Source organism: Camelus ferus, chromosome 17 (genome assembly GCF_009834535.1).
Source record: "Camelus ferus isolate YT-003-E chromosome 17, BCGSAC_Cfer_1.0, whole genome shotgun sequence".
Taxonomy (NCBI): Eukaryota; Metazoa; Chordata; class Mammalia; order Artiodactyla; family Camelidae; genus Camelus; species Camelus ferus.
Window position 1 is genome coordinate 10,003,960 of NC_045712.1, and position 27,977 is coordinate 10,031,936.

General features: G+C 43.9%; 1 protein-coding gene across 1 annotated transcript in view; it reads left to right on the forward strand.

Moving 5' to 3' along the window:
* Positions 1-8,450: 8,450 nt before the first annotated feature.
* Positions 8,451-27,977, forward strand: part of FRMD4B (FERM domain containing 4B) — a 285,243-nt gene continuing 265,716 nt past the window's right edge. Inside the window, exon 1 of the mRNA XM_032458102.1 lies at positions 8,451-8,812. The gene's annotated coding sequence lies outside the window, so the exon portion shown is untranslated. The remainder of the gene's footprint in view (positions 8,813-27,977) is intronic.

Sequence of the window (27,977 nt, forward strand, 5' to 3'; positions counted from 1 at the left end):
CCTTTCATGTGGTGTGATATCATGGACGTAAATTTAAAAACACAGATGATACAGATAAAACAGAACTATACACCATTCAAAGAAACATATATCTATATGGAAGTTTAGAAGGATTCTTTCAAAATTCAGGATGGTAATTGCTTCTGGGGAGTTGAAAACAAAAATAAGACTGGGAAGAGGAGGCAATCAGAATGTCAACTTTTCTGAAAGGCTTTATTTCTTCTGATTAAAAGCAAATGACAGTGGGCAAAAGAAGCTGAAGAGTCCAGTCCTGACCGGTAGCTGCAGGAGTGTTTGTCATATTATATTCTGAACTAGTCTGTATTTTGAAAAAAATTCTAAAAGAGGAGAAAAAAAAATTCAGATATATAATGGAGGTTTTTCAGTTAGTGAAACTCAGAAAAATTATCCTACTCCTTCGAGGGGTACTGGGTTCCTTACAAGTTTTCTGTGTATTATGTTTGCTTTGGCAAAACAAGCAAACTGCCCTGAAATGCTTTGCATGCATGGCTTCGTTTTTACAGTCACTGATTCACAGTGTATTTTTCTTTTCCTGCCCACCTAGTTCTCATTCATGGTAGAGAAGTCAACATGGTCCCTCTTAAATATTTTACTTTTTCTCTGTATTTGGCCAGGTTTAATAAAGAGATGAAGGGGGGAAACATGTAGGGGAGTAGAGAGGCAGAAAATTTTCTTAGTGTGTGAATTGAAGTAGATTTATACTGGTCTTATAAATGCTAGAACCAATTTAGGTTCTGTAGTCACATGACTAAAAAGCCATTTATTGCAAATTATGTGCTCCAAAGCCAGTGAATATCATCATCATAATTTTTTTAACAATGTGCAATACTTGAAATCACATAATTAGGAACATCATTTAAATCTTAGCAAGAAAATAGAAGCAGATGTTTGTATTGGAAAAGCCCTAGGCTAGAAGCCAAACAGCCAAGATTCCCCTTCCTGTTCCAGTGGTAAAGAGCCACATGCTCTTGGCAAGTTACCTTCACTCTCTGAGCCTCAGTTGCCTGATCTGCAGAATGACAGGGTTGGAATGGATCAGTGGTTACAAAGTGGTGGCCCCGCAGTCACATCAGGCCAGCAGATATGTTTTTGTTTGGCTAAGTGTTTAAAATGGTTTCAAATTAGTTGTCAACATTTAATAACTGGGAGGTTTTAATAAAAATCCAGAATCCTGACTTTTCTTGGAAAGCAAATCTAGCAACACTATTTCTCAGCAATGGATCATCACTGAGTATTGAGTATTGAGGACCCCTATAGACTGGTTATATGCTTTCCAATTTGCCACAGTCTCCACTATTCCCTATTGTCATATACTTGACCCATTACACTAATTTATGTTCTCGCCTGGCACCTCAAAGCCTTGAATTTGTAACCTGTGGACCAAAAGTTTTCTAAATTCCCTCAAGTCTTATCATTTCTTGACACCAAGAGAAAAGGGGATTGCAGCAAGGCCGCAGGACAAACTGAAACAGACATAATGGAAAATGAAATAATGCCAGGACCAAATTGGAAGAGCCCTTCTATTCATTTCTGGAGTAGGGAGGGAAACCATGCTGAGCTAATGGAAATTTTGTTTCCATGTTTTGTTTATTTTTAAGGGAAATCATGAAATCATGAATTTTTAATGAAATAATCCTAGAAGTATGAAAAGGAAGTCTAATTATTAAAGAGTAGCCTGTTTATAGGAAAACTAGCATGTCTAGAGTAACATTTTAACAATCTGGTTTTAGAAATAATGGAACAGCATCAAATTATATAGCCTGGATTTTTCACCTCTCCTCCAAATACACCCAGGTACATCCACGCACGATTCCAGATGCTTATGATAAAGTATCCAAGTTTTAACCACCAGCAACTTAGAAAACACCATCCAGGCCAAAACACGCTTGCTTGTTTACAACCTCTCCAGTGAAAAAGAGTTATTTCCAAAGTCATTACCAGATTATCTACCCTAACAAGATTGGGATCTTTGTGATTAGGTAACATGACTGCAGAATTGCTAAAGAACATTCGTTTTATTTCCCATGGAGGGTCCTTACCCTTTGGAAGGAAAGATGATACTCTCTGAACAATCTGATTTAAGATTCCCCTGGACCCCAGTGCTCATACTACTCGCTAAGGAGCTAGACTGCAGTGCTGGCCTCTTTCCAAGATGTTTCAGCCAGTGAAATGCCAACAGAACATTATTAAAAAGCATTTCACATAAAAAAAGGGTTCAGTGATGTACCCTCAAAAGACAGTTATGCGTGCATTGTTGTGAGGTTCCCACATGAGCGGGTGACTTCTGTGATCTGGAAGGAGGGGCAGGCACAGTTAGCCCAATGACACAAGCTCACATTCACAACTCGTCATCAGCAACAGCGTCACACGAGGTTGGACCCTGTGAAACTAATAATATTTGACCTTTAACCACAACAAGGCAGTTTCCTATGATTTTACCTAATCTTAGCCTGTGTTTAAATGTAGTCAATTACGTTTTCTTTCTTTTCTTTTTTTTTTTTTCTCTTAGTTTCAGGGCATCATAATTAGCAGACTTAAAACAAAGTACTTATTTATGTTGATTTACATCCCGTGATGTATTCAGAGATTGGAGATAATGACTTCATGTGCTTGTGCTACATTTGACTGTAAAAACCAACAGCCTTAGTTAGGTTAGTGAAAGGAGAGGATCTTGTTTCATCATGGGCTATGTGAAAAGGCCCTGGGGTTAAATAGAAAGATGAGGCATCAGTTACAATAAGCACTCCCCATGGAAGGCCGGAAGTAACAGGTCTTCCTTTTGTCATTTACGGATGTGTTAAGTGCCTTCAGGAGCAAAGTGTGTCCAGAGCTTACAGAGAACTTCATGACACACGGTACCTTTTAAAAAGGGGCAAAGTAACTTGGAGTGTATCAGAGATGGTCATTATTCTCATTTGTGGGGTTCTTGGTTATCTGCTGACTGCACAACCATTGACCTTGAATAACAGAGTAACTATGCAAGTGTGGTTGTCGATTTGTCTAATATTTCTGAGATTTAATTTTGTTAAGTCCTTACGGAGAACCCAGAAAATAGTGCCATCTATCAAAGTCATTACACTAATAACGGAAGTATCAAAAAAAGGCGAGGTCTCCTGTCACGGTGGGCCAGCCCTCCGTTCCTAGTGTCAGAAAGACCCAGGATCAAACCTGAGCTCCTGACTTATCGGCTGTGTGATCTTCAGCAAACCCTTTTACCTCTCTGGGCCTCAGTTTCCTCCTGTGTAGAATGGAGAGAACAGGGTGCTGACTTCATATGGAATATAATAACTGAGACCACATATATAATGTGCTTAACAAACACAAGCACATATTTTTCTTATCATAAACTAGTAGACATTTCCCCTACTCGCAAGCTTTTAGCTACACAATATGCAAGCCATTTATACGTTCTCAACCCAAATCTGAGTTATCAGCAGGAGATCTTTGGAAAGCACAAAGTCGCTGAAGCTATGAGGACCAAGTGCTGCAGGGGTGGTGTGACCTCCCTTTAACTTTGGTTTTAAATTTTGCTTGAAACAAACAAGCAAAAAAACCAAAGAAGCCCAGTGATACACCAATACATCATACGTATTGGAGACTGAGTAAGGGACTGAGTGGACAAACCATCTACATCAATATAATGGATGATCAGGACGTGTGTTTGCACTTTTCTTCCCCAACAACTAGTATATCAGTTAGGATTGTGTTTGACTGAATGTAACAAAAATACAGACAAAGGTGCCTCAACCAAGCAGGGGTTTATTTAAAAAGAAGTTCAGAAAAAGTCCAGGAAAGTGCATTCCAGGCTGGCACAGCAATTCCATGATACTGATATCTAGGACTCTTGTGTTTTGCTCTGTTATCCAGTTACCTTTATTGGTTCTCATTTACGTGGTGATTTCACGGTCACAATAGGGCTGCTCCCACCCCACAACTGAGCAACAGAAAGAGAAGGATGTGCGGGGGAGCAATGAGGAAGACAGAGAAAGCAAAGCACCCCAGAAGTAGGGTAAGGTTATATTATAGGCCAAAGTTGGCTCTGCATCACTTAGCTGCAAAGGAGTCTGACAAATGCAAGTTTTCTTAGCAGAGTTTCCCCAAGGAAAGAATTACATTGGGTTGGGGTTGGAAATATGAACAGTTGGATGGGATCCACGCACATTTTTAAAAGTCTAGGAGTATATATGTAAAAGGTGTTCACTCAGGGTGGTGAACTTGCGGGTAATTTTCAACTTCTATTTTATATATTTTCTTTGTATTGTCAAAAACTTGTCCAATAAGTATATATCTACCTTTAGCACAAACACATACATACATAAATGAATCTGCCTTAATTTGGAAATAAAATATTTATGAAGTATGTTCTTATTAATTCAAAAGCTGAATCTCATAACACACATAATAAAACACATGCCTTCATACTGCACAGAACCAAGATAAAGAGCTTAGAAGGAAGAGCCTAGGGAATTTCCAGCCCCATCTTGCATCACAAAGCGCAACCTTCCTCACTGTCCTATGTACACAGCACTTGGCGAGGCCCTCATTTTGTACCTGGAAAGCCTGTATTTCAGGACAGAATTGTTTCCTCTTATTGCTTACTGCTGTCATTTTGTTCACATGCCTTTGTCTTATCAACTCGATTTCGAGTTTCTGAAAGGCAAGGCCCATTTCTTTTATCTCCATTGCTGCAGCATTTCTACACAGTTCCCAGCCCACCCTGAAATCTTTTCTAATACAGGGGTTGTTAGTGGTTTTTTTCTCTGGATGTGATTCTTCCAGCCTGTCCAATAATGGTGATAGTAAACCAGCGATCCATTAGTGGATATGGCCTGCAGACATGTTTCATTTCATGTTCGGAATATTTGAAAAATTTTAGTTCGTTGTCAAGGTTTTTTAAGCACTGGGAGGTTTCATGCCAAAATCCAGATTTCCAGCTTTGGTTTAAAAAATCAAAACATCTAATCAATTAGATCAGCAGTCCCACATGACTGAATTGGGCTGGGAATGACAGTGGCTGCCTCCTTTAGATGGGGAGAATGCATTCTCCAGTTTGCCACATTCCCCACCATTCCCCATTGCTTCATACCTGTCTAGCTCACTGACTTGTTACTTACTTGGACCTTGAGTTTGTCACTCCTGAGAAGCTCTCTGGTTGATTCTTCGCACTTCTAGTCTCTGGGGGCTTCACTGCTTTGTCCATACTCTGTTCAGGCTTTTGACCATGCTCTCCCATGACTAGAACAATTTCCGGAAAGCGACTTAGAAGAGCTGCCTCCTTCATGAAACTGTTTCTGGTTTTCCTCATCTAAACGCACCCTTTGAATTTCTCTTATGTATGTATTTTCCATCTTGTCTACAGGTAAAGAAAGCCCTTGTTACAGGGTCTTGCCCACTGTAAGCCCTCAAAACATGGTAGCTTTATGATTACAGCCATTCCTGTTAGCATCTTTTCTTCCAGACTGTGAACTCCTTCTTCGCTAGCATGAAGGGTTTGACTCATCTTTAGATCTCAATCAGAGTGATTTGTACAAAACTGGTGCTTAATTAATGTGCATTGAATGAAATAGAAACGCATACACAGTGTTGGATTCATCACAGGAATTTAGCGATCTAGGGTGGAAAAATTCTGTGAGCCAGTAAGGTTGTATGGGCAACGAGGGATATAGGGGAAGGGCAAAGCGGGGTTTCTCATTCAATGAGAATAAGAGAAGAGCTTGTTAAAAATTCAGATTTCTGGTCCGTTAGCCTTCTGGAGCTGGAGTCCAGGCATCTTAAGGTTTTATCAAGCTCTGCAGGAAGTTCCTGGGCCTACCAGCTTCGCAGTAGTTGTCAGTCTTGACTGTAATTAATCTCACCTATGGAGCCTAATTCCACTTTCAGAGAAATATTAAAAACAAAAACAGAAACAAAACCCTTTGCTTCTAATAAGCAGCCAGAATTGATAATTCTGTCCCAGGGTGAGAGTAAGTTGAAAAGTTTTCTTTGTTTGTTCTATTGTGTTGTAGCTGTTTTTGGTATTTTATAAACATTTATTTCTCAGAAGATTCAAGTTGGAAAGAAAGTTACCCCCACTTTAATAATATTAGCTGACATTTATTAAGCATTGACCATGGCTTAGGCACTATTAAAACTGCTTTCTATGTAGTAACTAATTCAGTCCTTACAACAACTTTATAAACTTGGCATTATTATTACCCCGATTTTAGGTGGAGTAATTAGAAAAGCTGGTCTTTGAACCTAAATGGAACAGCCCTGGAGCTCCCATTGTCAAGCCAGAGCCCCATTGCTCCAAGAAATCCAGTAAACATCCCATATCTTCCAGAAAATTCTTCTGGCTTTCTGTGACCCAGATCAACCCTACTGAGATCTTTTATATTGCGTCTTGCCTGTTCTAGTCTCTGTCTAGTTTTCCCCCCCAAACATATACTGAGCATTATGCTATTCATCTCCCCTGCATTGCTCTGCTTTGCCCTACACTCTTTGTGTGGTTCTCTAGGGACTGTGTTACATGTACCAGCTTCCCTCTCCAAAGAAATTATGTGCACTTCTGAGGGCCCAGCAAGCTATTACTCTTTGCACTGCCCCCTTACCTGGGGTTCTTATGCTGCTGTTTATGCTGAATAGGTATATTGTGTGTTGGTTAGGGAATCGTCAGACCTGAGTTTAAAGACAGGTATGAGCACCTTCTAGTTTCATATTCTTATGGATCAGTTAACCTCCCTGAGCCTCAGGTTCCTCCTCTGCAAAATGGGGAACTTTTAACTCAGCTGACATCGAATGAGTCGTTGTGATGTGCCAGAGGTTGAACTAGGCAGACACAGACCCTATCCTCATGGGGCTTCCAGGCCAACCCCTTTCTCCCAGAAGAATGAAATGAGATGATACCAAACGAAGCACTTCCTTAGTTCAGGTGAGGGGCACATGTAATAGACTCTCAATAAATTTTAGCTATTCATTCAGTATCTTCTATTTAATTAAAAGCAATCAGACCACTGGACACCAGAAGAAAATTTAATTAAACCTCACACTGCACAGATATAATATTATACATCACTCCCTCCCAAGCCTTTACTGCTTCAGGTATTTTTCTTTCCATTTCATGTCAGTAGCAGCTATGCCAGAATGTGGGAAATCAAGAGAGGCCCCTCTGCCCTCATCCCATCTTTTTTTATTGGCTAGTGATCAGTTAGAAGGAAGAGGAGGGGGAGTGGGGGGAGGGAAAGGGGAGGAGAAGGAAGGAGGAGGAGGAAGAAGGAAGGAAGGAAGGAAGGAAGGAGGGAGGGAAGGAAGGGAGGAAAATAAATGAAGAGGAGGAGGAGAAATGTAAATACCAGGGTTATAGAAACTAGTCTCTTTCAAATACTGACATTCGATGAATCAACTAAACTTTCACCAAAATGCAGCTCTGTATAACTGTGTAGTTGCAAGATAATATTTTTCAAAACGGATGTAGTTTTAAAAATGAATTCATTCATAGTACAGAGAAGTGGGTGTAGTAATGGGACACACATTTAAAGCTGTTTGGGAAGTATTTTCTCTCTGCCCTGTCCGTGTACCTCCACAGCTTTACTTGCCAGCTCATCTGAAGATAATAGGAAGATCTCCATAGATCCTCACGAACGGTCCTCCCTCCTTCCTGCCCTTCTCTCATTTGCTGTAGTACACTCAGCATCAGATCAAGTTGGAATCTGTCTTGTCACTTACTAGGCATTTTGCGTTAACCTCTCTCTCTCCTTTCTTGATCTGTACAGAAAGAAGAAAAAAAACAACACTCCTGGAACGCAAAATTATTCTGGAGGATAAACGACTGGCATTGGGTAGGCTTTCTCTTTTTTCCTCTCTTTATCTGTCTCTGTCTCTGTCTTTGTCTCTGTCTTTCTTTTCTCTCTTTTTCTTCCCTCCCTCCTTCTTATTTCTTTCCTTCAGCAGCAGGCAGAAACACCAGTTTGCGGGAATCTCAAATTAAGCCATTAGCCAGACCCAGTCCCATCCCTGGCTAGGTTCTCTGCCTCCCGCGGCCGCCGGTGCCTCATTCCCTTTATTCTAAGGGCAGTCGGGTCTTGGGGTGCTTGAAGCCTGGGCGGCAGAATCAAGTCCCTCCCAGAGCTTTTAAGTCGGAGGGAGAGATGATAGGCGCGGGCTGGTGACCCCCTCCGCTCCCCCCACTCCTGGCAGCGCCCCCAGCTCCGCGCCCCTTGGCACCAGCGCCTTTTCTCTGTCGGGAAGGCGAGCCCAGCCCTCAGCCGCGCGGCGGGGGCTGAGGGCGCCCCCTCCCTTCCTCCCGCTCCCCCTCCCCTTCCTCCCTCCCGATACAATGACTGGGCCGGAACAGCGCATCAGCCGAGTCTCATTGGCAGCGGCCCCCCCAGCCCCGGGAGAGGCGGCGGGCGGGGGCAGCTGGGGAGAGCGGAGCCCAGAGCCGGGGCTGACAGCGAGAGGAGGCAGGCTGGACGGAAGGGCGGCAGGACGCAAGGAAGGCGGCCGGGGGCGCAGCTGTTAAGTGTGGATCAAAGCGAGGACGCGAGGCGAGCGGCGGCAGGGGCAACGAGCAGCCCCGAGCCGGGGAATGCGGCGGGCACTGGCTGCCCAGCGAGCCCGAGAGTCGGGCTGCGCGGCTCACGTGCTGACCAGGAGCTGGGGCAGAGACGAGGAGGAAGGCAGCCGCCTGGGAAGGCGCTGCGCAGAGCCGAGTTGCAGAGCTGGGTCCCCAGGTCCCGCGCGGTGAGCCACCGAGACAATAAAGTAGCGGTCGACAGCCCCCGAGCGCCGGAGGCAGGAGGCGGCAGAGCAGGTAGGTAGGCGACTGCCCCTGGTGCTCCGAGTGCGCTGCGGGGGCGCGACCGTGCGACCCGGCCACAGCCGCGCTCAGGGTGCGCCCCGGGCGCGGCGCGCGCGTTTGGAGACCCCCCAGTGGAGGTGCGGGTCCCGGGCGCTGCCGCGGGCAGGAAACCCCGCCCCACCGCTCCCTCGCTGCCAGCAGCCTCCGCCGGAGTCTCTCGGGCACTGGTGCGGCGCTTTGGTCGCTTTGGTGGTGTGGAGACAGGAAGTTTGGCGGTTTCGGGGCGTTGGCGCTGGTGGGGTTTGCAAGCGCGCCGCCAGGGACCATGTGCTTTGGTTGCCGCGCGTTCGTGGGAGGTGGGGGAGAAATGCTGATGAAGCCCAGATCTGGCTGCCGGGAGATACTTTCAAAAGGCGGCGAGAGGATGGGGGAAATCCCTTGCCTTAGCAAAGTGTACTAAGTGTTTGGTTTGGCTGCCTTTTTCAAATAGGTGTGTCTGATCCTAGCCGCTCCTATGTTGGAGAGGCTGCGTGCCTGTGGATCGCTCCCTATCTATTTTCTAGAGTATTTCAGTTTTTACTTTCATCTGGGGAGGGGAAAACCAAAGATGACATTTTGATGATATTTGGTTTGGACTAGAGGATAAACTCTTCCTTTGCATTGAATGACTTGTGTTCCGAACGATACTGCTGGGCAGTGCCTGGTCTTGTTCACAAAAGGGGTGAGAGCTTGAATTAAATCTTCTCGGAGCCTGAGAAAGCTGCCGCAGGAGGAGGTCTCTCTCGCTCTTCTTTGTGTGGCCGCTTCCTTCCAGATGTGAGAGGGTTGGGCCGGGCGCCCCTGGGTGGGGTAATAATTATCCTGAACATTCCTGCGATCTGCTAGGACTTGTAAACATACCACAGCCAACTCCTCTGAACTTTCCGAACCACTCGGTCTGCTTGCTGGTATCCAGACGGCTGCGTCTGGAAGGTGGCCCCTCCGCGGGGATGGGGGGAAAGATTCTGGAGTGCTGGCAGCCGCAGCCTTTCCGGAAAGGTGGTTGATCCCTCAAGGTTAGCTGGTGTGTGCCCCAGAAACTTACCAACCAATTTGGAGGTTGGGTACAAGGTTTTAGCGCCCCTGGCATGCCAAGACCTGTCCTAAAGAGAACAGGTCTGTGGACTTCCAAATCAAATGTCTGCAGGGGACGAAAAGCAGCGTCACCTTGCTTAACCTCACCGGACTGCGCTTAGATATTCCGTTCACCTACTGTTAAGAATGGTGGTTAAGAGTGCTTAACCAGTACCCCAGGCACCCCAGCAGGCAGTTTTGGGGCATCATAGACGACGGGGTGGTAAACTGAGCCCTGGAGGGAGGTTAAGTAACCTGTCAGGAGTCATGCAGGTGATTTTTGGCTTACATGAGTTCTGATTCCAGATGCCAGACTCTTAACCATGACAGTGCCTCTAAAAAGGCTGTGCTGTGGTGACATCGATGCTGATGATGCAAAAATAATTATACAACAACAAGAATTCATGTAGTTCCAAGAACTTATTGAAGAGGTTTATCGTTTTCTTATGACAGCAGCAAGTATTCATCAAACACTTCATTTGCTTCAACTCAGTAATGTAGGTGGAATGTATTTGAACAGGATGATGATGGAAAATGAAGAGAGCTACCTAAAAATACCAGTAGAGTGACATCTGATTTTCATTATCACTGGGAAAGAAGTCATTGCTCAGAAGTCAAGTCTCAGAAATCACTTCTGGGCGTGCAAGTGATTGTCTTCAACTTCACTGTTTGGAAAAGGAATACGCTTCCATTTTAGTGGCAGAAAAGTTAATGGGCTTCTCCAAGTGCGCTTGAGCCTAACAATCTAGAAGAGTGGGGGGGGGGGGGCTCACTGCACAGCCACTCCGGACTGTGAAGTGTAAATGCCGCTGAAGTTTTCACGGTATTGTTTACTTCCCTGGCCTCTATTTCCAGCCAGCCTGAGAATCTGAGCTCTCCATTTGATTCCACAGATTTAATCGAGATTCTGCAAGTTTTGGCTAACTGACAATACAAATAAGGTACATGGAAAGCAGTTAAAAATACCCCATCTTGTCCAGCCTGTAGTGCTTGTCCAAGATTTCAGGAACTCTTTGTAGCTATTTTACACACAAAAGTGAAGACTTCAGGCTTTTACTGCAAGTGATCTCTCTCTCCCCCCACCCCCCTCCTTCCCTCTAGGTCTGCCCCAAAGATCTGATCTTATCATGATAGCACTATTTTTACACACTCAGTGACTGCTGAAGTTCACTGTAATTACTGTCTTTAGCCTACAAATAAATAAATCACATAACGCAGCTCATCCGCGGGACCTGGATATCTATTTCCTCACATATCTCTTCTCTCTCTTCTTAGACATGGTTTTTGTTTTGTTTGAGAAGGTACTTACCTTTTCTTCTTTTTTTTTTTTGGTCATTCATTGATTTCTAGGTCATAAGACCTTTTTCCTCCTCTTCTTGTAGATCTGTGTCCTGTGCAGTGAGAGAGGAATGGTGAGAGAGCGATTTTCTGTTGCTTGATGCTTGATTTAGGGGCCAAATGTCCTGTTTTCCTCAACAACCCAATTGAAATGATCATGTCATTTTTTATAATCTCATTCTTCCTGGTGAAATCAATTTTGAATCTAATCTCATAAAGCAGTGTTTTTCAAAAGGAAGGTCATGAAATCAATTTAGTGGGTCACAGTAGTATTTTCTTTTTTTAAAAAAAAGTATTAGAGGACAGGAAATATTAACATCATCATATGTTAGTAAAGGATCTGTAGTTTCATGAAACTGAGTCAGTTCCATCTGCGGCTTTGTGCACACTCCGGGTGGCAGAATAAAATGCAGTTCATACCGCGACTTGCTGTCGAAAAAGTTTGAAAGTCACTGCCACAGGGTGTATTTGCCTAATAAGCGACAAACACCGAATTTAAATGGAATTGGCAAATATATAATTGGGAATTGTTACGTATTTTCACATTTATAAATACAAAAACATGTATGTATATATTTCCCCCATGTCTACAGGTTCAGTTTTCTAAAAGGTACATAAGTAGGATGGCTTCAAGATTCATCTTGTTCAGAGATGAACGGTGACATCAGAATCTGATTCTGTCTTTCTGTCTTCAGCTCTGCCTTTCTCTTTCTTCCTCTTGGGTTGGGTTCCTTGTTGGGTGGCAAGATGACTGTACCAGTTGCTGGTTTACACAATACCAGGTTCAAGTTCAACAACAAGAAAAAGCACAAACCCTCCTGCCCCACTTGTTGAACAAAAAGTCTCAAAATCAGTTCTGATTGGCCCGATTGGTGTGGCTGGAGGTGGAGTCCAGTGGTGGAGTCCTCCTACCCAGGCCACATGGACCACAGACACCAGAGGTCTGGACCTCCAGATGAATACAGTTGTTAGAAAAGGGGCAAATGGATGCTGTGAACTCAGAATAAATGTTCGCCACCATGTCCAAGTGCCCCAACTCAATGTAGGTTGATTTCTGTCCTCTTTGATGCCTCAAATAATGAAGGATGAACTGAATTATATTCAGGCACATAGGTTATCAGTATGATTGCTCACGTATGTAAGGAAAGTCTTAGCTGTCACTTTTGACATGGTCAGTTTCAAGACTCAGGAGATCAAAAGGCAGAGCAGGTCAGATGGATAGTGGTTGCTGAAAAAGGCAGATATATTGATTTAAAACCTACTACAGACCTTAAACCTCTTACAGGGGGTCATCTTGACCCTTTTTGCATCTATGTGCAAATCTTGGAAGGCAATTATTTTAATTAGTTGGTTGTAGTAGTGTGGTGAAAGTAGTTATTTAAGTAGTGTCTTCAAGCAAATTATTTGAAGAGTGCAGCTTCTTAAGGCCCAAGGCTGAATCACTTCTCTGCTTGGCAACTCTTCAGCTTGGAGGTATTTATCTGGGTCTCTGTTTTCTTCGCCCCTGGGGATGTGCTGCTTTTAATTGTCCTTTGTCACTTTAGGCACAGTTATCCAGTAGGAAGGGGACCCTGATTGGATGCGGCTGTGAGGATAATGTTCATCCCAGCAGAGGATCCCTGGAAGCAGGGTGATCATGCTGGCTTGCCCGGGTCAATCCTGGTTAATGTCCGTGCCTCCCTCCAGTGTGGATGATAAATTATGTGGTCACTTCGTCTATAAAGGCTGTTGTAGGGAGCCATGATTAGGGTTTTTTTTTTAATAGATGAATTATAAGAACTCCTTTCACCAGACAAGATTAAGTGATATTTGAGGATGTGTGCTTATGTGGTAAAAGGATAAAGGAAAGCAAGAAAATGATTGCCAAAAGGTCAGGATAGGGTGGTGGGTCTCCACCAGGGGTGATTTTGCCCCTCAGGGGACATTTGTCAATGGCTACAGAAATTGTTAGTCGTTGCCATTGGCGGAGGGTGCTTGCTACCAGAATCTAGTTGGTAGAGGCCAGGGATGCTTATAAACATCTCTCAATGCAAAGAACAACCCCCAGAACAAAGAATCATCCAGCCCCAAATGTATGTAGTGCCAAGGTGCAGAAACCCCGGGATAGTGGTTACATTTGCAGGGGAGGGATGGAGGGAAAGTGTTTAGGAGTTTCTGGGACAATGCAGTGATGGATACATGGCTGTTCACTTGGAGATAATTACTGAGCTGTACCCTTATATTTTCTTCACCTTTTTATCTGTTATACTTAAAAATAAAAAAGTATTTTAAAAAAAGTTCTTAGCATAACTGAAGGATAACTGAAGCATAACTGAAACTCCTGATGCCTGGTAGCAACTTGTTCAGATGTAAAGACTCAGTAACTAACTGTAGAACAGTGGTGATAAGAGCTGCTCACCTGAGCTGGGAATTACTCTGCCAAGATTACATCCTGTTTATCAATTTGGCGAAGTCTGTGTGTTGACCAGTATTTTACAGAAAAGCAGGATGGGCTGTGGTTATAAACGCTGGCTCTGAAGTCCGATGTCCTGCCCTCAAATCCAACTGCACCCACCGCTTACTAAATGCATGACTTTAAACAGGTGGCTTAACTTTTTTTGTGCCTCAGTTTCTCATCTCTAAAATGGGGAGAATAAGAGTTCCTACCTCACTGAGTGATTGTAAGGGTAAAATAAATTTAAGTGCCTCACACAATGTCTGCTACATATTGAATATTCCTTAAATGTAGGCTATTATTATTGTCCTTTGGAGAGGCTGGGAAAATAAAATAACTATTTTTTTTATTGGACAGTATGTGGCAGATTTCACTCAGCATTTTCCAGCTATTTTTTTCTTATTCTTACAAATCCTGTGATCTGGATGTTATGTCCATGTATTGTTGTTATTACTACCCATTTTACAGATGAGGAAAACTGAGACTTAATGAAATTATCAAGTAATGGAGCCTTAATTGCAACCCCGAGTCATTTTGACTCTACAGCCTCTGCTCTCATGTATTATGTCATATTGTTAGACTCCGAAGGGAGCTTTGAGATCAACTAACCCTCAAAAATGAGCCCCAAAGATGGGGTGTGACTTGGCAGATTATTAAGGGATGGTGCAGGGCCAGAACCAAGGTTTTCTGCCTCCCATGACCGCCTGTATTTTGAGGACAGGGCCCCTGTGCTGGAGGGAGCAGACACCGACCAGTACACGGAATTAGGAGTTGGGGAGATGCTTTCTAACCTAGCTGCAAAAAACCTAGAGCTGTGTTTACTAACCTGGGGTAGGTGAGTCCCTGGTGGTACATGAGTTAATTTTAGATGCCAGATAAAGAATTGTTTTACTTTAATGATTATTTATTTTAATGTGTACTAAAATTTTTTTTTCACTCAGACCTTCAGATTTTATTAAAGAGTATATTTGTTTCTGCCTTGCCAAATGAACTATTAACAGACTAATTGTTATTGCTTAGGTTGAGGCTAGCAAGACATAGTGTCACTGTAAAAATCACTTAAAAATAATGTATTTGGTAAAACATAGGGTGGATAGTGTTGAAAAATGATGAAAACTGTGAAGGGAAGATGTAAATAGCTGAAGCCTGGGAAATGCTGGACTAGGGCAGTGTTTCTCCAACTCTGTGCGCAGGAATCATTTGGGAATCAGATTCTGATTCAGTAGGTCTGGGGCAGAGTCTGGGAATCTGCAAGATTCTAACAAGCTCTCAGGTGATAGGAATGGTGCTGGCCCCTGGACCACACTTTGCCTAGGAAAAGATTCGAGAACCTAGAAGATTCTTGGACATGTGCTGGGTGCTGCAGAGGATTCGGAGAAGTGTAAGGCACAATGACGTATCACCTCACATCTCTTAGAATGGCTGTCATCAAAAAATCTACAAATAACAAGTTTTGGTGAGGATGTGGAGAAAAGGGAACCCTCATACTCTGTTGGCGGGAGTGTAAATTGGCACAGCCACTATGGAAAACAGTATGGAGAGCTACCACGTGACCCAGCAATTCCACTCCTGGATCTAGATCTGAAAGAAACAAAAATACTAATTCAAAAAGATACATGCACCCCAATGTTCCTAGCAGCATTATTTACAATAGCCAAGATATGGAAGCAAAGTGTCCGTGACAGATAAATGAATAAAGAAAATGTGGTACACACACACACACACACACACACACGCACACACACACACACGAATACTACTCAGCCATAAAAAAGAATGAAATTTTGCCGTTTGTAACAACATGGATGGACTTGAGTATTATGCTAAGTGAAATCAGAGACAGAAAGACAAATAATGTATAATATCAGTTACATGTGGAATCTAAAAACCAAACTAATGAATATAGCAAAGAAGAAACAGACTCACAAATATAGGGAACAAACTAGCGGTTACCAGTGGAGGGGGGGAGGGGCAATATGGGGGTAGGGGATTAAAAGTTACAACTATTAAATATAAAATAAGCAACAAGTGTATTGTACAAAACAGAATATAGCAAATATTTTATAATAACTGTAAGTAGAACATAACTTTAAATATTGTGAATCACTATGTTGTACACCTGTAACATACAATATTGCACATCAACTATACTTTAAAAAAACAAACACAAAGAAATGTAAGGGGATCCCATGTATCCCAGGAGCTTAAGCTAGTTGGAGAGAGATTTGAATGAACGTGGGAGGAAAACTCCCCCATCCAGAGAAGGTGCGACACTGAAGAGGTGCAGGGACCATGGTGTGCCCAGAGCTGCTGCAGTGGGATGCCTGGAGGGCGTGGGACCTCACTTTGGCCTGAAAGATTTGTAGCAGCACGTGGAGAGTTCCCAGACAAGCTTGATGAGCAGGAGACAGGGTGCAAGGAACAGGGAAGACTCCAAAAAAAAAAAAAAGCCTGCATGTGCAAAGTGAAGATTTCAGCAACAATCTGATCAACACAGAGAATCAGACTGAGACATTCGCTTAGAATAACCTCCCTCTTCAAAGAACAAGCCGCACTACCTGGTAATAATAGTCCCCATTTATTGAGTCCCGATAAGTACCAGCCACTTGCCAAGTGCTTTCCAGACAGTATATATTTCAGTCCCTCTCCACGGTGAACCGCTGCAGCTCACACTTAATAGAGGTGAAGACGGAGGCTTGGAGAGGCTGTGTCACTATTCAGAATCATGCAGCTGGCAAGTGACAGACCCAGAATTCAAACTCAACCGAATCTGTGCTCTTGGACACACACTGCAGGTGACTGAGTTTGTTATCACCAACGGTCACAGCCTGAGAAGCCTGGCTCTCTCCAGAGTGTATTTCACAGGAGAGTCTAATGACTCTCGTTTCGGACGAGAATATCACCCCTAAAGCAGATCCTGAACCCACAGCTCCAGTTGCTTCTATTCCTTTCTGCCTTGCTGAATAAACTACGAACAGACTGGAGTTGCTAGCGTTGTGACTTTACATGAGAAATAAGTTCAAAACTGCCCCCTTCATCCCATCCACCGGCCTGCAAATGAACACTGGGTGTTTTGTTGCAATGAGGAGGCGCTTTGCTTTGGAAATCACCGAGTAGCCTAAAGAGACAGTTATTGGAAATAATTAGGCCTCTGCCACAGCATGGGGCCCGTCACAGCCCCTCCTGATTCAAAAAGTCTTTCTGGAATACCAGCATCCATCTTCCAGCTGGTGCTCACCACAGCCGACAGCGTCGGTAGGGAGCCCAACGACGGATGGGGCCTGGGGATTGTTTTCTGGCTTCCCTTGCTGCACCTGACTGAGCCCATCCCATCAATTCAGTCATCGCAGAAGAGCAGGGGGACTATGTGTGACCTGAACGGGAGGGAGGCACTGATCACAGAGCCGGCTCTGGGCCTGGTTCATCCATGTAATACTCCGGCAGGGCTCTGCCAGACGGAGGGGAGCTTGGGAGAAAGGGGTGCGGTGGCCCAGAGTGGAGTCAGGAAGGCTGAGTTCTGATCCCACCTTAGCAGCAGACTGACCTGAGCCATGTTAATTAGCTCTCTGGAGTTGTTAAATGGGTGATGATGTTTGAGGTTCCTTCTGCCTCTAAACCTTTATTTATACTATGAACCACCAGAAGTGCACTCAGATCTTATTTTATTAAAGATCTACATGTTATGCAAAGCCATTGCTCTGTTCTCACTAACTTTTGAAAAAAAAAAAAGACTTTGAGAATATGCTGATGATTACCAGTATGGAGAGGGATGGGGGAGGGGCAACATAGGGCTGGGGATTAAGAGATTCAAGCTACTATGTATAAAAGAAATAAGACTCAAGGCTATATTGTGCAGCACAGGAAACATAGCTTATATTTTATAATAACTTTAAGAGGGTAGAATCTATAAAAATATTGAATCACTATGCTGTACACCTAACACTAATATAATATGGTAAATCAACTATAATTTTTAAAAAGTCTCGTAAATAAATGCCTTTAAAAGGGCTTCCTTATCAGTACTCCGTTGGTGGAACATTTCAGTAAAATTATTTGCTGTCCAGTAAAAATGATCCTTGGAGTGATTTGTCCTGTCAAGTAACCTTTCAATGTTTAAACAAATCTCAAAACATTAAGATAGTGTGACTTCTTTGATAAATCAGGAAAGTTAAGGGTACTTGAGGTCATCACAAATGAACTGATTACGTCCATTTAAATGTGCAAGTTGAAATACAGGAACCTGATTAAATAATGAAAACCATGTGCCCTTAGACTGGGACCAGAGAGCCCAGTCCCAGTGGGGCCGTAAGACTCAAATTGAGGGCATATCATGGTAATTTGCTCCAACTGTGTTAAATTAATTCAATTTGTATTTTGAAGAGAAAAAAAAAAAAGAAGTGTGCTGTTTTATATACCTCTCTGTGCCCAATCCAGCTGTACTTTCACTGCCTAAAAGAATGGGCTGTCCAGTTTACTAGAGGTCAAAAGTTTGATTGAAACAAATTAAGAAGATACTGTTGCAAGGATTCAGCTGCTTTAAACAGTTCAAATCATGAGCAGTTCTTGATGCACTTTCTAGCACTGGGCTTAATTACGGTTGAAAAAGCATCCTAGAAAACTATCATGGGTCCTTTTTAGGTCTCAGAGAAAAGCTATGAAAATGATAAAGATGAAGTGTATTTAAAAATTGACAGTTTGCCGGCAAGTGTTCATGCTATTGGATAGATTTTTTCACTCTGTAAAAAGAGGCAGAGATGTAACTTTCGGAGGATACAATGCAAACTTTTTTTTTCCCCACTCCTTATACCATTTCATCTATATAGTGTCGTCAAGGAGTAAGAAGTTTGTTTAACTTAAGTGATTTTTCCGGGTGATTAAAGCTTACCTCTGCCTACCTGCGTTATTTAATTATATTTTATTTCATTTTTTGCTTGAATTGTCTCTGATGGAAATGTGGCACGTGCTTCTTTTTTACGTGGAGTTTATAAATGTGGTTAGAACTTTCCTTCACTTGGGCTCCTCATCATAAATGTCACTTTGTTCCTTGCGTCATCCGGTTACCCTTTGACAGCTGACTTGTGTGAGGCTGAGTGCCTCTGTATAAGTAATCACACATTTTCATTCTTTTGTAGTTACCATTACTCCTAACAATAGGACTCCTCTGAGTAGTTAGCAGATCCCAGGCGGGGTGCTAAGAACTTCATATACATTATAATCTTGGCTAATCTGCTTAACCCCCGCCCCCGCCACCCCGCCGCCAAGAAATGAGATTATTCCTTCTATTTTATGGATGAGAAAATTGAGATTTAAGAAACTATAGTGAGTGATGGGATTTGAACCTGGGTCTCTAACTGCAAGATGCCTGTTGATAGGTATTACAAGTGGTGCCTCAGTGGAGGGTACAGCTCAGTGGTAGAAGGCACGCTTAGTGTGCACAAGGTCCTGGGTTCAAACCCCAGTGCCTCCATTGAAAATAAATAAACCTAATAACCTCCCCTCTGCCCCCCAAAAGAGTTGCCTTGTCTTGCTCTGTTCCCCTCTCTGTCTATTTCTGTTGATCCTCTCATTTTTAAAACCTTCACTCAGGTAGGGGGCCCAAGATTAGGTCTGTGCCTCTTTTATGGGTCATTTAGTGCTATCTTTTTCCTTATGTGATGTTCTGAGAAATTTTTTTGCCAATTTCTAGGTTCCCAGGCATCTTCTGCACAGTTGCAGTTTCTGGAAGTCAAACCTGTGAATTCATCACTGTGTATGCTAAGGCTTTGCAGGGGGATTATAGGATTTGCTGCATTATGACTTAGTAACAATCAAGAAACCTGCAGTCAGAGGAATGCCAGGCAAGTCTACAGTGCAGGGGTCAGCAGAGTTTTTCTGTGAAGGATGAGGTACTAAATATATTACGTTTTGCGGGCCACATGGTCTGTGTTGCATCTACCCAAATCTGTCTTTGCAGGGCAAGGATAGCCACAGGTAATACATAAAATAATGCATGAAGCTGTATTCCAATAAAACTTTATTTATAAAAACAAGCAGTGGGCAAGAGTTGGCCCACAGGCCTGTTGTTTGCCAACTATTGTTATAATGGACAAAAGAACCATTTGGGGTATTTAAAAAGCCAAACTAGATAGTTAGTTCAGAGACAAGGTAGAGTAGTGACTTGGCCTGTGGACCATGAATTTGTCTCCTAGCTCCACCACTAACCAGTCCAACTTAGCCAAGGATCTTACCCTCTCTGTGCCTCGGTTTTCTGTCCTTAAGATTGGGAAAACAGTAATACTTCCTTCGAAGGGTTGCTTTGAGAATTAAACGAATTCTTTGTATTACTTAGAAGGGTGTCCAGGACAAAATAAGCACTATGTAACCCTTTGAGTAATTAAGAATTGTAACCAGTCCACTTTCTAGTGAGATAAAATATCTTAACGCATTGATAGAAGGAAGGAAAACTTCCTTTGCTCTAAGCGGAGGGCAGTGACGGCTCCTGTCCATGATGGATGCATCATGTGGTGGGAGGGAATGGTTTGTTAGTGAAGGCAGCACAGGGGGTTAGATCGAGTCCTGGCCTGGGAGTTCTGGGAACTGAGCTCCACATCCCAGTCTTTGACTTACAAGTCACTTCTCTCTATGGCCTTGGTTTCTACATCCATAAAATAATGAGGTTCACCAAGATTAGTGGACATAGGCTGGCTGCTCACAGGTTGAATTCTGCCTTCAGGGAGTTTGATTAGCCCCTAGAGTGTTTTTTAAACATTTGAGCTCATCATCAGCAATTACGAATCAGGACATTGCACAGAAATTCAGGATTGCAGGCTTCTGTTAAAAATTCAGAAGCTCTAACAACACTGGCGGTGTTCCCGCATGGCAGCAGTGGACTGGTGCTGGGTGATGGCGGCCCATGGGCTGTATTCCTGACCGTGCCCAGCCCGAATGCTGGCCCTGGCCTTGTCTTCCCACAGTCAGGACCTGCATTCGTTTGTCTGAGGACTTTCTCTGACTGTAGAAGTGGTGGTTTGGAAGTGCTGGGGAATTCAGACCCACCTCTCCAGTGATGAAAGATTAAGCATCTGGATACCCCAGCTCCCTTGCCATCTGGTAGGATAAGTGAGGTGTGTATGCTGCCATATGCACCTTAGTTATCCTAGAGTTTCCCCCTGGAGTTAAACTCCAGTCGCCCTCGGTGATAGTTGACTTAATAGGACACTTTTTATTTATTTGTTTGTTTATTTACTTATTTGAAGTATAGTTGATTTACAATGTTTCAGGTGCACGGCACATATATAAACACATACTTACTCTTTTTCAGATGTTTTTTTCATTATAGGTTATTATAAGATACTGAATATAGTTCCCTGTGCTATACAGTAGGTCCTTGTTGTTTATCTATTTTATACACAGTAGGGTGTATATGTTAACCCCAAATTCCTAATTTATCCACCCCTCATTTCCCCTTTGGTAACCATTAATTTGTTTTCTACATCTGAGTCTATTTCTATTTTGCAAATAAATTCACTTGTATCTTTTTTTTTAGATTACACATATAAGTGGTATCATATGATATTTGTCTCTGTCTGAATTTACTTCACTAAGTATGATAATCTTTAGGTCTATCTATGTTGCTGCAAAAGGCATTATTTCATTCTTTTTTATGGCTGGGTAATATTCCATTGTATATACATATCACATCTAATAGAACACTTCCCTTCCTTGTCTCATTTCCCCCACTCTCCCACTGCTGTTCCCTGGGAAGATCTCTCAGGTAAACAGTTGACCCCTTGTCCAGAGTCAGCTTCTGGAGGAAATCAGACTAAGAAAACCATAGTCCTTCCCACTGAAGCCAAATGAGAATTGCCTTTGTTTTTCATGATGCTTCAGCAGTTTTTCTTGGGTAGAGAAATAGTTGTCCATTCTGTGACTTTCAAAAGAGGGAGGGTAAAGGGCTGATGGGCTGAGGGATTCTGGAAAAATAGGAGTATATTTCCTTGTGTAAGTAAGGAGTAGACAGAAAGTGTTTATGCCAGTGACCTTCACTTATTGAAGTCTTATTACTGAACCAGGTTCATTTTGCCAGATGCTCAGCAAGCTAAAATGCTGAGACACTGAGTTTTGCAGCAAAGAGAGGGTTTATTCACAAGGCAGACAAGTAGGGAGACAGGAGAGCAAATGTCAGATCTGCTTCCCCAAAGGCAAGGGGCTGGAGTCTTGGGGTATTTATGGGTATAAATAATAAAGCAGCAGGCATGGGAGCTTGGGGAAAGGTAATTGGAAAAAGGTGCCATAATCGTCCTTCTGTGCAGTTGTGACTGAGCTAAAGGCAAAAATGGAGGCACCTAGCATGATACGAGGGTGGAGTTTTCCGCCCTTTGATGTCAAATGGTCACTGAAAGGACACTAGCACATGCCCAGTTGGAGGGTCTGTGGTCCTATCCAGTGTTAACTGGCTCAGCTAGAACTAGACACAGGTTGTTGCCGAAGGCAAGTTTGTATGTCCACTGCACCATGAGGCCAAACAAACTGAAACATCAGAGTTTGGAGCAGAGAAAAGTTTACTGCAGGGCTGAGCAGGCAGGACGGGGTGGCTCATGCCCCAGAAAACCCCGAACTCCCCGAAGGGTTTCAGCAAAGCATATTTAAAGGCCAAGTTAGGGGAAAGGGGCCGCAGGGTATGTGATCAGCTCGTGCACAATTCTCTGATTGTTTGATGTTGAGGTAACAGGGTGGTCAACACTGTCAATCCCTAGGCGCCAGAAGGTCCTGCTCAGTTACAGGGTGACTCAGAGTTCCTGGAAAACAATTCCGGCAAACATTTTATTGTTTAGTCTTCATGCTCCTTGGAGGACTTGCAAAGCTTCTGTAGCAACAATTAAAATGACTTTGATTAGTGAAGGCAGGTTACAGGTAAAATGTATTTGACTAATGATTACCCAGTGTTTCAGTCTTGCCTCTATGGGTGTCTGAATTTGTGATTCCTGCAATGCAAGATCCTTATGGATTCTTCAAGTGGGACTATTTGATGGGGTGTTTTGTGAGATGCAATCCGAATCTCTATGTTGTGGTTCATGAACTGTTTTCACCTGCTTGAGGAGATCTGTATTTTCAAAGAGGTGATTTGAGAATCAAATCTGTTTCCTATCTGAGTGACAAACCATCCCAGTTTGCCCAGGGCTGAGGAATTTCCTGGGATGAGGGACTCAGTACGAAAACTGGGAAAGTCCTGGGCAAACCGAAATGAGTTGGTCATCCTACGTTCGATGCAGGTCTCACACAGGACCTTTCAAAGTCTAGCCTCTGAAAGATGATGTCCCTCCAATACATATATATTTCAAAACAAAATTATACTTTTTAAATGACCCCAAACTTAAATGTATGCTGAAATAAAACAGCTGTGTCCAGACTTCTAATTGCACAAATTGGAGTAAGTTTAAAAGCATGACTTTGGTTTTCCTTTTTGTCTGTGCCTCTCTTTTGATTCTGTTTGGACTTGTCTGGCTGTCAGGTAACAGCGCTGTTGATAAAGGGAATGAATTTGGAAACATTCAGTACCTCTTCCCTTTCATAGTCTCCATGCAGTCAGTCAAGCAGGGGCTCAGCAGGTTTGCTCCCACATTTGAAGCTCTGGATTCTCTTCTGGGGTGAAGAGGGAAACTGGAAAAGTAGCCTCACCTGTGTTCCAAGGGAAACCACATAAATGACATTTGCTCTGCCTTGGGTTACCTATCATCTGTCTTCTCCTGGGTGTTCGTCTATTTTAGTGACATTGTGTTTTAATCAGAGATGAACTTGTGAACAGCTTTGCACCCAAATTAGAAGAGTGTGTCACAGCTGAACGAGAGTCATGCCCCAGAACTGAGGACATAAATAGCACACGGTGTGAATGCACCCAGGTGTGGGGATCTCTGTAAATCAGAATCCAGATGTGTTGTCTGCACAGCAGAATGTGAAAGGAAGACCTGGGAATTTGAAGGTTAAAATAATTGTATGTATCCAGTTAGGTAATTTTGACCCAGAAGTTGACATGTGAGGCTTAGTGGGAATGTTGTAAGTAAATCTGGAGCCAGAAAGATATTTGTGTTTGACTTCAAGATCTGTCGCATAACTGCATGATCACCTTGTGCAGGTCCGTGAACCTTCCTGAGCCTCCATTTCATCATTTATAAAATAGAGATGAGAAGGAAGGAAAGCTAACTTGCGTTGAGTGCCTGCCAAGAATGAGGGTCAGTGCGGGCAGGAGAGGAATTTTTTCACTTGAAACTTTACAGTCCTGTGAGGTGGCCCCATTTTACAGATGAGGACATTGAGGCACCAACAGACAAATAATTTTCCCAGCATCACTCAGCTGCAAAGTGCTGAAGGCAGAATTCAAGTCTGGGTCAGGCTGACTCCTGAGCCTGTGCCAGTCTGTTCCCCCATGGGGCTCATAACTTACTTCTCACACTGGTGGTCTTCTTTGGGTTCATCCAGAAGCATATCCTAAGATAGACGGCAAGTAGTTTATTTGGTAAGTGCAGGAAACACCAGTAGAGAAATCAGGAAATGAAATAAAGAATGGAAGGTTACCAAAACCCAGTGTGTTAGCCATTTAACTACCACAGTAGTCTAGTAGTCCTCCATCCCACGGGGGAAACTCATGAACCAACATAGTGCCTGTGCCTCAGAATGATCCCATCTGAGGGGTGAGGGGGTTGAGGTGTTTATACTCCAGCTCTTGAGCATCATTAAGTGAGGGTTACTTCTGGGAGGTATGGGAGGTAGAGTATTTATTCCTAGGTGCTTCCCTGGTATCCCATGCTTGGCAAAGTAGGGACTATCAGCCCAAGAAAGCCCCTGGCAAAGAAATGCAGGTGTGGCAGTTGCAGGTAGAGGCCAGTTTGTCTTGAAATGGTAAAAGGAGTGTGGAAGCAGCAAGGATGGCACCTGCTACAATGGTTCTTAGAACTAGAGACGGTATGTACAGTGACAGGCTTAGGGCCACTGTTTATGGAGGGGCTCCTACAATTATGTAAATGATTATCAGTGAAAGGACTCTTGAGGGCTTAGCATGGGTCTTGTGAATCCTTGCTTGACCTAGAATTGTTCCCAGGAACCCATGTCAAGGCCTGTGTGGGGTCAGCTTGCATATGTTAATCATGAACTTCTAATAAATGCTGGGTCTGCCCAGCCCTCCACTTTGGGCTCCTTCAGAAGTGGGTCCCTCCATCTGAGGTCCATCACAACACCTGCCACCTTGCAGTCTGGGCACAGAAGGCAGAGCCAGACAGAGTGCTTTGGCACAAAGACCCAGGTGCCTCCTTCCCATGTCCAGAACCCAAAAAGTGCTCAGGGGAAGGAGAATTTGAAAAGGGATTGTGAGCCTAGAGCGAGGAAGGATAAATGTAGTTTGGGTGACATGATCAGCAAGAACTTTTTGTCTTCCCTAAGAAAGTAACAGCTTATTTTCCTGCCCCCTTTTATGGTCCCTTTTTCTTCCAGGATATAATTAGGTCACACTACAGAATTTATAGTTTTGGGCGTCCCCCTTCCCATCCCCACCCACCACCCATTATGGAAGTTGCCCATTTTGTGTGGTCTTGGTGGGGCAGTGCCCACCTCTCCATCTCAACCAAAGAGATCAGATTGTTCCTCTTCATGTGACACAGTCCAGGAATGTAGCAGAGGCTGCTTTTTGTCCCCAGTGACCATTTCCCTTCCTCTTTTTAGTAATAACTCTCATCCTTTGGGTTTTCTCTGGGCACTTGGCTGCCAAGATAGGGACTGCATTTCCCAGCTTTCCTTGTGTCTGGTGTGGCCACATGACCAAGCACTGCCTAAAGGAATATGAGAGGCAGCTATGTATGCAAGCTTCTGTGTTGTTCCCACTGGAGGGAAACACCTCCTTCTTGTCTTTGCCTCCTTCCCTTGAGCTGAAAAGAGGGGGTGATGATGACCCCTCTTCTACCATGGAGGGTGAAGGCAGTAATCCAGGTTTTGGGTTTTGGTCCACAACCTCGGGAGTTCCCCAGGTGAAACTCTAAACTGGCCCTTGCACGTTGAGGGCGAGGAGAGAGGGAAGAAGTGGGCAAATCACTCCAGACTGGTAGGTGGCCATTCTCATAAGCAAGGGAACTTACCTACAAGGCTTGTCTTGGATGGCCAGAAGATGAGTAGATCCCCACACCTGCCCACCAGAATCTTAGAAGTTTATATGAAGGCCTTAACAGTCACATATCCTGTCCAGATGGTCTCCAGTGAGTCCCTGAATGAGCGAGCACCCACCAAGTGAGTGAGACCACGGAAACGCTGCCCCCACTGCATCTCACTTCACACAGGTGGGTTTCAGAGTCTTTAAGGCATCGTATTAAATCTTGCCACAGCTGAGAAACTGACAGAAAGCATCCATGCTGTACATAGCTCTCCTCATCTTTTTTTTTAAAGAAGAACTCAGAAAGACACATCAGGTTTGCCAAGAGGGTGGCCAGTTTTGCTTTATGATCTTATGTAGGAGATTTTGTAACCCTACACACACACACACACACACACACACACACACACACATCCCAGACCAGCAATAGGTCCAAAGAGGTAAGGGAGGAGCCAGAGTATATAGGATTTTTGTAATAAAAGCTAGGTAGTTGGATCATCAAAAGATTACTGTTAAAGAAAAAATAAATATCTCAAGGTAATGAATTTAGTGTTTTTCTATGTGTGGGAAGATGTAAGAGTCTGGACTCACTGAAGTCATTTCTTTGATATGCATCCTAACTGCCTAGAGCCAGGATCCTTCTTTCCTCCACCCTGAGCCTCCTCGGGGGCACAGGTAGTGGGGGCGGCTGCAGTGGCTGATGGCTTGATTGGTACTGCGTCCTTTGTTTACTAATATGGCGAGCGACATTCTTTGTCCACACAAGGACCGAGGGAGAAGGACGCATATCACCACTGGTGGGCACCTGGACCTCAGTCCCACTTGGGGATACTCTTTGAAATGCTTTATGAAATGCACCTTAGAATTTTCTACATGGTAGGAAGAAAAGGGGAGTATTTTTCGGTGGGCTCTTGTTCTCATCTTGGTCAAGGTTGCTTCGTGGGTGTAACTCCCTCACATGAAGCGCCCCTGGCCAGCATCCCATGCCGAGCCCCAGGGCACAAAGGCCCAAGCTCTTTCCCTGTAGGCTTTAGCATTAAATGCTCTTTTAAAAGGTTGGGTTTTGATTTTATGAAGATCACAGAAGCTGGCCAGGGAGAAAAGGGGTCTGGGTAAGGGAAAGAGAAGAGGGCAGTCAGAAAGCCCAGCAAGGTCCCTGAGGCTCGGGGAGGGATAGAAGATTGCCTGTGGGAAGGAGTAATAGGTAACTTTTTCAGCAGAGAGTTTTGTGATTATTGGCTAGTATCTCTCTCTCTCTCTCTCTCTCTCTCTCTCTCTCTCTGGCTCTCTGGCTCGCTCTCTCTCTCTCTCTCTCACACACACACACACACATACACAGTGCAAGACACGTGGGAGGACTTTTGGATCCCCAAGTACGCTACTCTCTTGACTTACGTCCTTTGCACAACTCCTCCCTCAGCCCCTCCCCAGCCATGCACAACTACACACTCTGCCTGGCTGGTTCTCACTCGTCTCTGAAGACCCACATCTCACTTGGGTGGCTTTCCTTAGCTTCTGTCTCAATTAGAGCTTTGTGAGTATATGAACCAGACCTCCACTCGAAGGTTTAAGTTAAAAGCAACCAACCAGACACACGGATGCAGGGTAGTGTCTCTCAGCACGTAATCCACAGCCTACTCTCACATCAGTATCACTAGGGTGCTGACTCTAAGCTAAACATTTATTTTCGAGAACCACTCACTGCTCCAGGAGATTCTCCCAGTGCCCTTTGCAGAGTACATACAGCCAGGCCTCAGAGGAGCCAGAACCTAGTCAGGCGTCTCCCTCGATCTGCAGAAGTTTGGTCTCGTTTCCTCTCTGGTCTCCTTAGTTGCCCTCCTTTGCTTTCACATGGCGCCCTCAGTCCTAAACTCTGTAGTCTCCACAGCCGACTGGCCCAGTCTTGGAATCCACATCCCCCAATCCTGGATTGATCTAGCTTGGATCGGAGCCGCTGTTGCTCCAGCCAGCTGTGGCTCAAGGGGTGGAAGGGTCGATGGCACCTCATGTCACCTTCTCTGCCGTGACTGTGGACCAGGCAGTTTTTTAAGGAAAAGGATAGTAATTGTCATTTCTAGTGCAGCATACCCGTGGGGCTTCAACTTTCTCTTATTCTGATATTTACTGTACACTGTCATCGGAGCGTACTTCTCAGTATCACAGTAAGAGAAATTTGAGGA